Genomic DNA, 10,935 nt, shown 5'->3' on the forward strand with positions numbered 1-10,935 from the left:
TCACAAGTACCATCGATTTTTGTATCTTGGTGTCCCTGTCATTTCAGAGTCAGACCATAAGAAGCACATGGCCTTTCTCAGAAAACTAGCTCCACCGAGGATTTTCTCTGTGCGTGGCAGTTCCCTGGGATTCAAACCTTGGGATGATTTTCCAGCCATCCCTCACTGTGGGATCAGTCCAGCACCCCTTTCCCTTGGAATGCCCTACTGTTCCATGTCTCTTTCTCGCTCTGGTCCACCACTACACTGCCAGGTACCGTGGCACCCCCAGCTGCCCCAGCAGCAGCCTCGAGCCTAGCCTCGCTCCGCAGATCACCACCCACCCAGGCTCTCTTGCGGAGTAGCTGCTCCCGTCCTCCTCCTACCTGTGTCACCCTCAACAATCCCCTCTCTCCTGGGTCTCAGTTTTCTGGACTGCGAAATGAAGAACAGAATAAAATGGTCTCCATCCTCATTGTGCTTCGAAGTCAGAGGTCCCTGCACTTCAATCCTGGCCCAGGTGCTCCTCACCTTTCCGTGGAGCTCAGTCTGTCACGTGTAAAATGGGAACAAGGGTATCTACCGCTAACGTTACTATAAAGGTAAGAACTACGACACCACGTGCCTGGCGTACAGCAGAGGCTCGAGAAATAGGAGTGCTTCCCATCCCACCTTAGAGGATGCCTCCAAATCTAAACTTTGCTGGTCTTCGAATTTCCAAATCTAGCATTCTCTTACATCCGGGTCCATGGCGGTAATAATATTCTCTTCTGTCAAATATAAACTCCTCCGCTGACTCTCAGCTGCTTCCATAATCTAGCTCTACTTTATCTTCCTCCAACTTCCAACAAATACCGCCTGTCCTCGTCAGGCTAAGTCCTCCTATGTTCCAAAGAACATACACTTAGACCCATCACTCCCCACGCAGGATATGGCTTTTCTTATCCCTTCTGTCAAGGCTCAGCTGAGCCCGTGGCCCTTCCAAGGCCCACGTTCTAGGCAATTTAACCCTCATACAGTGTCCTAACAGCACTGTCCATTGTTTTGTGTTTATTAAGCTCAGTGGTCCAGCTGGAACAGGACAATTCTGATTAAGTTTTCCACTTTAGTGTGGACCACATTTCAGTGTTTACAAACCCAGTATTTTTTGGATCCGCTTTGCAAATGCTTTTTGAAATTTATACGCCTTTGTGCCTTGAGGTAATGAGATTTTTTTTTTTATTAATGCACCATTTTCACTTGCCCGGAGAGGCTCACGCTGGAGCTTATTCCATCAGCAAAAAGCAAACATAGACAATCCAGGGGCCTTCTCATGGAGCCAGGAGATGAGTTCTAAGCACATCCAATGCCTGTAGATTTGGTGTCAAAGCACATGTGTTCTAATTTGAAGAGCCATCTTGTGATCAAACTCTCTGCCTCAACGGGGATGACGCGCAGTGGAGAAAGAGGACTGGCTGCCAGCCTTTTACCTCAAGAAAGATGATCGCTGTCGTTTCAGGACTAAATGAAGGTTCTAAGGGTGATGACTGAACACAGGTCAAGGGAGACAGAGGAAGAACCACCGAGGAAGGAGACACAGAGGAGTGGATACAGGTGCAGAATACCCATGCAGGTAGAGAGGCACACTAACCCAGACAAACATGAGTTTGTCGAAGTAGCTGTGGATGGGGGACTCACAAGAGGTCACTGAACTTAGCAACAAGTAAGGTGGCTGCTGGTGACCCCTGAGGACAATTTGCAATCGAGCTGGTGAAGTACCCAGACTGAAGGGGACTGAGGAGAAACCAGGAGGGCGCGTGGAGACAAGCAGAGACAAGCCACCGAGTTTGTGCTGGTCATTTTGTACCCTGAAGCTTGCCTGACTGAGACCAATAAAAGTACCTCCCCTCGCTTTTTCCCTCGCTCCTCACTTCACCAAATGCACAGAGCTCGGTCACCAAAAACAACGGACTGCAGACCCTTCCACCTCTCCGTCCACCACCACCTGTGCGTGCCTGGTTTGGGTTCTCTAAGAAACCTTCCAGAACTATTCAACAGCCATATGCTTATCCACTCTCAGCATCTACCTACATTCTATTTCCCTGCTTCAGGAGAATGAAGGGGGGAAAAAAAAAAAAAGTCCAGATTCAGGTCAGATACCAGATGACTACCTCTGGGTGACATGTATAATATAAGCTAAACTGTCAAAAAGGTAACTTCAAACATTTTTTTCTTCCTTCAAAATAGTGCTTTCTTGTAAGTTTAGAACAATCGGATAGGTACCTCTGAAACTAAGAATACACTCTATGTTCATTAACTGAATTAATTATGAAATGAACTGAGTTAACTGAATTTAAATTTTATTTTATTATTTTAAAGATTTTGTGTATTTATTTGACAGAGACACAGTGAGAGAGGGAACACAAGCAGGGGGAGTGGGAGAGGGAGAAGCAGGCTTCCCGCTGAACAGGGAGCCCGATACGGGGCTCGATCCCAGGACCCCAGGATCACGACCTGAGCCGAAGGCAGATGCTTAATGACTGAGCCACCCAGGCGCCCCTGGATTTAAATTTTAAAAAATTAAAAAAAGAAAACAGAAAAATCAGATTTGAATAGTGAAAAAAATGATAAGCATTATTAGCATTTTTAATTGTCTACTTTGGTATGTGTGCATGATACATTTTACAAACATAATACACGAGTGTGTCTCTAGGGACCTAAAGAGAGACTCGGTAACAGAATGATTGCGAGCTGTGTTTTCGGTAACATTTCTTAACAGTAACTCTGGTCTCTCTGCCCACAGTACCCCAGCTTACCAGCTTCTGCACCGTGCCTTCTAGCGTTTGCCTTAGTAAACTCTCTTCCCCCTCCTCTGTCATGTGTCTTGACCACTGAAGAGCCATTCTGGTCACAAGATAAATATTTCTGTTTCGAAACCAAGGCCACTCTCTCTCAGCCCCTACAAACTGAACCCCATGGCCATTTACTTTCCAACATTCCAAATACCCTTCAGGGTTCTTCAGCTGCTTATACGTTGGTGATGTCTATAGTAACAGTATACACGTGGGCCCACTCTTTGGCCGGGGGGTAAGAAGCACGGCTGCATAAATATTTTATGTAGAGCCAGTGCTGAAATTCTAGACGAGGAAGCATTCACAGGTCCTCGGTCATCTGCTAGTTGCCCAAGGTGGCAGATTTTTATTAATGCTGCGAGCAAGCTTTGCCATCTGCTATAGGGTTCTCCTTGCTTTAGTCCTAAATATATACCCTCCCACACACACACTCCCCAAATGTTTATTTTTTGATGCCGTAGCCGTGCTGTGGGCCAGGCAGCAAAGGATGGTGGCTGATCAGCAACACTGTCTGCAGTCACTGTTAGTCTAGTGTGTGCAAAGTCCGAGGGCAGAAGTGCACGGTGTGTGTGAGCCAGGTGGGTGAGTTTCCCCATAGGAATATTAACAGAACGAAATCACCCAATGCCAGAGAAGGGAAAAGCAAAAGCTCTCCTGATGCTTTTTTTTTTTTTTTTAAAGATTTTATTTATTTGAGAGAGAGAGAGCATGAGAGGGGGGAGGGTCAGAGGGAGAAGGAGACTCCCCGCCAAGCAGGGAGCCCGATGTGGGACTCGATCCAGGGACTCCAGGATCATGACCTGAGCTGAAGGCAGTCGCTTAACCAACTGAGCCACCCAGGCGCCCCATCTCCTGATGCTTTTATGAATTCACTGAAGATGTATGGAAAATGCTTAGGAATTGGAAGGCTACTCTTCGGGAATCAACAGGTTTCCAGACTGGCTTTGGAAACAGCCCAATGACAAATGCCTTCATGCACCTGGTTTGGAGCAGGTACAACCACCCACAAATCTGGAGCCATGATGAAGAGCAGGAGATGCCTCCAAGTGGTGAACTGACCACAGGGGACCCATGCTCATGACTGGTTGTTGGCCAGGCGTGGACAGTTCCGACTCCGGGGCGGGAGGCTTCTCAGGATCTCTGTCTCTCTCAACGTGCCTCGTTCCTGTGGTTAGAGGGTTCTGGCTTCCCTGCATCAGGGAGGCTGTGGCCGGCTTTCTTAAGAAGAACACAGCTTAAGAGGAGAGCAATCACCCTCAGACTAAGAGATTCTTGCACAAGAGCTGAGTGTGAAACTTGGAGCCACAGCGGGTCACACCTGCTCGTTGGCTGCACCCCCAGACACACAGGGGCCCCAAGAGAATGGCAGGATGTGGAGCTTGGACTCCTCCTGTGACAAAGTGTCCCCCCACCCCCCAGCCTCAATTCTGACCCAAGAGCAGCAGGGATCAGTGTGAAGAGATGACCCAAGGGGCCTTCTGACTTCATGACAAATAGCAGAAGCCTGGAACTCTGGCACAATCTTGGGAGGGCGATACGGAAAAGAGCCGCAAGCTCAACCTTTCTGCTACCACCAGATACGCTGATTCAGAGAAATACAGTATTTTTTCACCCCTGAGTTTGTGTACCAAGATTCATTCCCAATTTGAATTAACAACTGAGTGAGCAAATGAACTCCTGAAGCCAAAAGGATTAGTATCTGGTAACCTATATATATTTTCTGAGAGTATTAGTTCAAACTCGTCGATTTCCATCAGGAGATCAGAATGTTATTCAGAGTAAAGGATGTCTCTAGAGCAGAGATTCAGGAGGCTTTTCCACCATGCAGGCATTCACCGTGAACTTCAGCCTTGCTCGTCACCAGGGCTGTTTAAAGGGTCCGCACTGACAGAGACATCACCTGCTCACGGCCACGAGGCCTCATGGGGTGGAGTCACTTTGGAAAATTCACTGTCATCCATGACCCTGATTCCCCAGTCTGGCCCAAGCTTTTTCAGGTCCAACATCCAGATTTTCTTGGAGCCAAAGATGATTCCTCCCGCAGAGTGCGAGGTTAATGAATAAACCCACAGCAACATGTTCATGGTATGCGTGGGGGGAACACTTTTGTCCTCTCCACATCAACTACTCCCTTCTTTGGAATTTTCTGACCCAGCTAGAGGGTCAGAGGTGACCCTCCCTTACTGCCTCCCAGTACGCACACCTCTCACCCAGCCATGGCCTCACGGGGCCCATAAAGACATCAGACCCAGGCGAAGAGAGATGCTTCTCTCATAGGGCTTCAAAGCAGCAGCTTTGGGTGCCAGAAGCAGGTGGCCCCGTGAAAGACAGAGCTGGTCTGTGGAAAGGGGGGGTGAAACAGAGCAGTCAGGACAACACACAGCGTCCTCTAACTTCCTTGTGCTTTCTGGGTTTGATCCTAGGTTTTCTCTGAGGATCCTGGATTCTTTGGGGGTACTTCAGTATCCTGAGAAAGCCCTCCTGAAGTTGGTTTTGATCCTCACAGCCAAAGAGACCCAAGTGAATACCACCCTTTCCCCATTACCATGTTCTCAAGTTAGTAACTGGGTGTGCTGGGTGAGCACTGGACCAGACCCGAGAAAGTAGAGCCAGGCTGGGGGTAGGAGGTGGAGTGGGACGGGGGGTGCCTGGTGTAGTCCATGCTCTGGAACTGGGAACACCTCCCAGTCTAGGTGTCTCGTTTCCCCATTTCAGTGTGCCTGCCCTGCCAAATTGGGCCTCACTGAATCCTGTTTTTCTAGGCTTGCATGTGAATATCCTGCTTTAGCTGACATTTTATATATATATATATATATATAGTCCATTCATCCTGTTTCCAGATGCAGACATTCTATTAAGTCAGGATATAAAGGTAAAACCCCAAGAGGGATGTTTGTGCTCTGCGCAGTGCCCCCCCGCCCCGTATAGGCTTGTCATCTTAAAGATGGAATTGTTAGCAGAGCTTGAGCCTACATTACAAAGACAAGTTAAACATTATACAGAGGTGGGAGAAAACAGTTATCTAGAGTAACGTCAGTTTGGGTTTTTTTTTTTTGGCAGAAAACTGGTAGGGTCTAGAATAACTTCTCCCATAAACATCCACATACAATTTCTTGATACGGTAAAGAATACTCCAACTTGGTCATGGGTATTTTCTCTTCAATTGTCATACTTGATTTTTCCTTAAAAACTTGCAATGATCTTGTAACAAGGCAAAAGCTAGCCGTTTATCTATGCATTTTTTTTTTAAAAAAAATCAATGGTCAGGGCGCCTGGGTGGCTCAGTTGGTTAAGCGACTGCCTTCGGCTCAGGTCATGATCCTGGAGTCCCTGGATCGAGTCCCGCATCGGGCTCCCTGATCGGCAGGGAGTCTGCTTCTCCCTCTGACCCTCCTCCCTCTCATGCTCTCTGTATCTCATTCTCTCTGTCTCAAATAAATAAATAAAATCTTTAAAAAAAAAAAAAATCAATGGTCAGATATATTCTTAAACTGTGATACTGCCCCAGAGGGAAAAAAAAATTTATATAGAGGGCTCAAGAAAAAAAAGCTTTTCTCTTTTAGGATTAATCAGAAGCGAAATAGTTAACTAACCATGTAAACTATACTATTAATAAACACAACATTTTTACCCTGCATAGCTTAGCAAAGGCCAAAAAAAAAAAAAAAAAAAGTTACACTTGAGAAATTGCGCAGGGAATAAGGGGCATTCAGTCATCCAAAGTATACTTCCTTACTTAGTATCTAGATTTTATATAAAGGAGGAAGAACATTTCCAACTTAAAGCAAAGAGAACAAAAGGTGAATGAATGCTTGTGTGTGTGTGTGTGTGTGTGTGTGTGCATGTGTGTGTGTGTGAGAGAGAGAGAGAGAGACCAGATCAGAAAGTGCTTTCTCTCCAATAGGTGTACCGCTTGGCTCAATTGTACCCTTTAAAGATTTTTTTTTTTTTATTTGATAGAGAGCAAGCACATGAGAGGGGGGAGGGTCAGAGGGAGAAGCAGACTCCCCGCCGAGCAGGGAGCCCGATGTGGGACTCGATCCCGGGACTCCAGGATCATGACCTGAGCCGAACTGAGCCACGCAGGCGCCCTCAATTGTACCCTTTAAACCATAAGCCCCAGGATGGAAAGTTCCGTACCCTCCAGTGTTTCTACCCTCTTTCAGCTCCCTGTGGAGCAAGAGACCACAACTGGGGGCGAGCCGGGGGTGAGGTGGCAGGAAGCCACTTGCTGGACCCTGAGTCCTCGAGGAAGGGTGTGCAAGCAGATAACAATCAGCTAACAGTACCCTGTCAGGTGCTCCGGAGGATGCCACAGAGCCCCAGTATGCTCTTATCTCCAAAGTCTAAATGCCAAACATCTTTACTTTCCCAGAAAATTATAACAAAAGGTATCATTAAAAACAAAAAACAAAAAACAACAACAACAAAACGAAACAGGAGTGCCTGGGGGCTCAGTCGGTTAGGTGGCCAACTCCCGATTTCGGCTCAGGTCCTGATCTCAGGATCCTGGGATCGAGCCCCACATCGGGCTCCGAGTTCAGTGGTGAGACAGCTTCAGGATTCTCCGTCTCCTTCTGCATCACCCCTACTCTCTCTCTTTCTCAAATAAATAAATCTTTAAAAACAACAAAGCAAAACAAAACAAAAAAACCCAAGCACCTAAAACCAGCGGTTCTCAAATCTAAAGCATAAATCAGAATCCAAAGCATCAGTCTATTAAAGCAGAGATGGCTGGTTCCCACCTGAGTTTCAGAACCACTAGGTCTGCAGTGAGGCCTGAGAATGTCCATGTCTAACAAGTTCCCAGGTACGCTGTGCTGTTGCTGTGGGCAGGGCTGGGGGGGGGGGGCCGGGGGGAGCCGGGGGGAGCACCACATTTTGAGAACCTCTGTCTTAAACAGAAGCGGACAAAGGGCATGCATGAGCTCTACAGGACAGGATACAACCTTGGTGCTGACGATACGGACTTTCATTCAACAGTTGTTCACCAAGCACCTCACGTCAGGAGCAGGGAATCTAACGCCTTACGAGCCAGACAGGGTCCTTGCTCCCCTCTCCCGCGGGTCTGAAGTATAGCTCCTGTTCCAGGGGGAAGCACTGAGCTCAGCAGGAAGCCTCTGCATCCCAAGCACAAACCCTGTGAGCCAGTGCACAGCCCCCCAAAATGAAAGGATGTAGCAACACCCAGGGATCCTCAATCAAAGAACCAAAGCGAGTGGCTGAGGCTGCTCTTGAGAGCGTGAGATTCCGACCAGAACATGCCGAAGAAACCACGAGGCCTGGGGGTGCAGGAACGGGACACCCCCGACGGGAGGGGGGCCTCAGGCAAGGCACCTACTGCAGAGAGGCAAGTCAGACAGAAGCTCCTCCTCTGCTGTTTCCTGACCTATCCTCTCTCTGCACCTTGAAAGGTCAGGTCTGGGGGACCTGGGAGGGCCCCCTGTGCCAAGGAGGTTGCCCCCCTGCCGGCCCCTTGCCCGCCCCCATCTACCCTCAGTCCCCTGCAGGCTAGATCACCCTGGCGACTCCGAGCGTTTAGAACATCCACGGGTACCAAAGCTGTGCTTCTCAAACTCGCGAGTGTGTCACAAGTACTCGAAAGGGCTTTACAAACCCAAACTGCTGGACTCAGACCTCCCGACTTTAGTTCCGCAGATTCAGGGTAAGATCGAAAATTTAAACTTCTAACAAGCTCTCAGACGGTGCTGATGGCCCAGGGACCATACTCTGAGAACCACTTGTTAAGCTATTCCTTGCTATTAACTAGAACACCATCTTCTTTAATTGGTTTATTACATGAAAGAGAATGTGAACGTGGCTTTTGTCCCCAACCATGGGACTTAGATAGGTACTGCACTTTCTCTGTGCTTTAATTCTCTATCCATAAACTGAGAACACCTACTTCCCAAATACTGGAAACCTGACTGAAGGTTATTACCAGGTAATTTAAAAGACATTACCAACTACCAGCTGATTTTAGAATATTGTCTTTTAGAATATTGTTGACTGCTTTAATAATTTGTAACATTTAAGCCAAATACCCATACCCTTCATTCACCAAACAAGATGGGAGAAATCTTTATCTTTTAAAAAAGATAAAGCCTACAAATGTGAGCGTTCCCCAAATCCAAATAATAGAAGATGCTTTTGATTATTCCTCATGCAAATAAAAATTACTTCAATCAAGGTCCATTTTATATATAAAGACAAAACAAAGGGGTGCCTGGGTGGCTCAGTCGTTGAGCATCTCCCTTCGGCTCAGGTCATGATCCCAGGGTCCTGGGATCGAGCCCCGCATCGGGCTCCCTGCTCGGCAGGAAGCCTGCTTCTCCATCTCCCCTGCTGTGTTCCCTCTCTCGCTGTCTCTCTGTGTCAAATAAATAAATAAAACCTTTAAAAAGAAAAAAAAAAAGACAAAGCAAAAACACACAGGTTTCAATTTGAAATGTACATACTTTTTTTTTTTTAAAGAGTATGTACTTTTGAAAAAAAGAATTACAAAATATAATGGCTTCTTCCCAATTGAGAACATAGGGTCCTGTGGGTGCCCGTTTCAATATCAACAATCATATAAATGCCAGATTTCAATCCTGGGAAGTGAGAGCAGGAATCAAGGCCCATTTCCCCAGCGTGCCCCAGTCAACTGGGTCAAGCAGTAAAGTTCACCAAGGAAATGCTCTCTCAACCTCATTAATTATCAGAGCCCAGGCTCTAGCATTTCAAGAGAGACAGCTGACGCCCTGCCCACCCACCATCGTACTGCTCCTCGGCCTTAATGGAATATTACAGGCACAGACCTCCTGTCGCCTTTCCCAAGAGAGGAGTGGGGCTGAAGGACCTTTCAAATATTTGCAGTCCAGCGGCCAAGCGAGTCCACGCTAGTGATCATCGGTGAGTCCTAAGCGGACAAAACGATTCCTTCCAGTATAACTCTTTCCAGTATAAAGACAAACCCAGGTTATCCTGGCAAGCATCCTGAAAACACAGAGCACAGGCGGATGGATGCTAACTGCAATTACAAGAACGGGAAGTGGGCTGTTCATCGACAGTTAACTCCGTCTAATACTAAACATTTGCAAAGTGTGTATGTGTCTCCATTACCATGTAATGTAGGGAGCCTGGCCTTCCTCCATCAGTCATTCTTACCCCAAGGGGGTAATTCCTCAGTCTTTTCACTCAGGATTTCTTTTTTTTTTTTTTTTTTTTTAAAGATTTTATTTATTTATTCATGACAGAGAGAGAGAGAGAGAGGCAGAGGGAGAAGCAGGCTCCCGAGGAGCAGGGAGCCCGATGCGGGACTCGATCCCAGGACCCCGAGATCATGACCTGAGCCGAAGGCAGACGCTTAACCATCTGAGCCACCCAGGTGCCCCTCACTCAGGATTTCTAAAGCAAACACCAATCCCTCTCAGGGGAGGGGGGTGAGTTAGGAAAACTCTTTCAGCCATTTCAACATTTTCTTCAAAATACAAACAAAACAATGCCTGTGGCTTCTATAATCCCTGTTACCCTTGCCAGCATTCTTTCCCAACCAATAAGGACTTCAGTTACTTCTAGCGTCAACAAAAACCAAAGCAAAACACAGAGTCTTGGTTTTTAATTTGTTACATAAACCTGGAGACTGGTAAAGCAGCAATTTCAACTTACTGACCTAGGCTCTCCACATTTACAAGTCACTTTTTATTCTTTGACTGTAGAGACTCTCCTTTGGTCATGGCATGAACTCATTTAGGACATAAAGGCAACACCTGACCAATCACAGCCACATGCCGCCATATTGAATCCTGCAAGTCAGACTCTTTTCCACCCTGCCAGTAACTAAAATTTATACCGGCTCAAATATTTTTCTCAAAACATGCTAGAAAAGCTAATTTCCTGCTAAACCTAACCTTTACTGTGTCAGGACGTATATTGTGGTAATGTTCAGGGAAACTGCAAAGAATAAAAAAGCAACTCGTGTGACGCCGGACAGGCTCAGTCGGTACAGCATGCAACTCTTGATCTCAGGGTCATGAGTTCAAGCCCCACACTGGGCGCAGAGCCTACTTAAAAAGAAAAAGGGTGGGTGATAGACACTGGGGAGGGTATGTGCTCTGGTAAGCGCTGTGAATTGTGCAAGACT

General features: G+C 47.0%; 1 protein-coding gene across 7 annotated transcripts in view; it reads right to left on the bottom strand.

Moving 5' to 3' along the window:
- The window catches only part of KANK1 (KN motif and ankyrin repeat domains 1), a 170,671-nt gene that overhangs the window by 126,109 nt on the left and 33,627 nt on the right, over window positions 1–10,935 (bottom strand). The window lies entirely within an intron of this gene.

This window comes from Leptonychotes weddellii, chromosome 14 (genome assembly GCF_054177405.1).
Source record: "Leptonychotes weddellii isolate Sample4059 chromosome 14, ASM5417740v2, whole genome shotgun sequence".
In the NCBI taxonomy this organism is placed as follows: Eukaryota; Metazoa; Chordata; class Mammalia; order Carnivora; family Phocidae; genus Leptonychotes; species Leptonychotes weddellii.